This window comes from Triticum dicoccoides, chromosome 3B (genome assembly GCF_002162155.2).
Source record: "Triticum dicoccoides isolate Atlit2015 ecotype Zavitan chromosome 3B, WEW_v2.0, whole genome shotgun sequence".
NCBI classification, from domain to species: Eukaryota; Viridiplantae; Streptophyta; class Magnoliopsida; order Poales; family Poaceae; genus Triticum; species Triticum dicoccoides.
In genome coordinates this window covers 754,671,020-754,673,372 of record NC_041385.1, presented here as the reverse complement: position 1 = coordinate 754,673,372, position 2,353 = coordinate 754,671,020, and positions in this window count along the sequence as shown.

Sequence of the window (2,353 nt, the reverse complement as noted above, 5' to 3'; positions counted from 1 at the left end):
GCGAAGCGCGTGTAATCGTCTAGTAATGATGATGGTGCGCTTAGACACCCGACCGATGCTCGCCAGTGGGAGGCTTAGTTCAAGACGAGTTGGTGATGACCCAATAAATGTAATGATTGGTCGGAGTACTGACAAAATCCATCCATTCAGTAACTTGAACAGTAGGCACAACACTTGGCATGTGGTTGTTTGGCTCTACAACCTTCTGCCATGGGTTCACATGAAGCAGAAGTACATACACCTGGCCATGTTGATCCAAGGGCCTAAGCAACCTGACGGGTATCTTATCACCAACTACTGAACATAGCTACAAACACTTTGGTCAAGGGGTCTCGAGTCTAGGATGCTAACAAACAAGCTAAAAGCAATGTTGTTAACAGTACTTTAGGTATGCAGCATCACAACAATTAACGATGGGTCTTGCAATTTTGCTGAGAAGATCATTCAGTTCCTCCAAAACCATTTCCCATACTTATCTGTCCATTCTATTCTATAAGATTATAACCAAAGAAAATATATGATTCAAACAAGCTATTGTTGTCATTAGAAGTTCGATTTCCTGGACAAAAAATCATTATCTTTTAAGAGAGAAAACAATTGAATGATAATTGGCTAGGGCATGAAGATTTTACTTACAACCTTATGCTTGCACTTAAAATCTTGTCTTGATTTCTAACATACTCCTGGTAGACACCACTATCATGTATTATCAATGTGTAGATGTGGGGGATTCGTCAAAATAACGTCAGGACCAGTTAGCAGATTGCATCATGAGTCTATTGTCGACCCAAGGCCCTTACGACGGGGTTACCTTGATTATTAAGGATCTCTCCGGACCAATACATTAAGCAATAACTGCACCTCAAGGTCTCCAAGGAGTTGCTTTTGGCTACCACAGTAATCCTTATTGTCACCGGGTTGCGGTGTAGCCTTCCTTGTCTCACTTCACTTTGCCTCCTCCTTGGTCAATCTACAGGATCCTGGGTGCCTTCGGGGCCTTAGAACGAGAAAGGGACAAGAGACAAATCCATTAAGATAACACATACAAATAACGTCCAATTAAGAAAAGTCAATACCAACAATCTTGTGCACAAATACATAGGGTTGCAAGGTGTACTCAGCCCATGGCCTAAACATATTACTCACACATCGCAATTCATAGATCAAAATCATTGTAGATGACATTGATAGATGAATGATTAACAAAGGTCTTACAAAGTTGTCGTATGCAATGTATCAATTACAAGTATGGAAAACTACGGGAAGAATTTTTATGGATATGGAGATGGCGGCGGCTAGGGTTTCTCCTTGGAATGACTCTTTGCGGTGGTGATCCTAACGGCTATGGTGGCTTTGTGCGGCTCTTTGTTGAGAATGTGCAAGGTGCCTTTTATAAAGTGTGTCTGTGATGACGTCATAGAGTTAGGGTGGTACAAGTGCTACGATTTTACTAGATGTCGTGTTTTGCTCTGTTTCTTCTCTAGTGCCTCCAATTTTCTTGGCTTGATCCATATCCCGCGAGGGTGGTACAAATCATCCACTTCATATTTTCATATATAGCTTCCTTCCCTTCCCTCAAATGGTCCACTTCCCGCGAAAATAGATTAAACATAGGGATTTGCAATCTTTTTTTAACCATCACTAGTAGAAAACAGGGCATACGTCCGGGCCAGATAAGCCCATTAGTCCCGGTTCGGTCACAAACCGGTACACATGGGCCCATTGGTCCCGGTTCGTGAGGCCAAGGGGCCTCGTGGGGCCATTGGTCCCGGTTTGTCTGGCCCCTTTGGTCACGGTTGGTGGCACGAGTTTCGGGACTGCCGCGGGATCTACGATGGAAATTCCCGAAAGTAAGTACTACTAGCTAGCTAGTTCCGCGCATCTCCCGTTGATTCTAGCTACTTTCATCAATGCCATTTATAATGCTTCATTATCAGTTTGATTAACCTCTTTTTCTCGTAAAGTGCTTGTGGCAGGAACCCGGGAATAATTACTTTGGATACTGTTGGGGAACGTTGCAGAAAATAAAAAATTTCTACGCTTCACCAAGATCAATCTATGGAGTCATCTAGCAACAAGAGAGAGGAGTGCATCTACATACCCTTGTAGATCGCGAGCGGAAGCGTTCAAGAGAACGGGGTTGAGGGAGTCGTACTCGTCGTGATCCAAATCACCGAAGATCCTAGTGCCGAACGGACGGCACCTCCGCGTTCAACACACGTAAGGTTGGGGAAGACGTCTCCTCCTTGATCTAGCAAGGGGGAAGGAGAGGTTGATGGAGATCCAGCAGCACGACGACGTGGTGGTGGAAGTAGCGGGGAATCTCGGCAGGGCTTTGCCAAGCTCAGCGAGA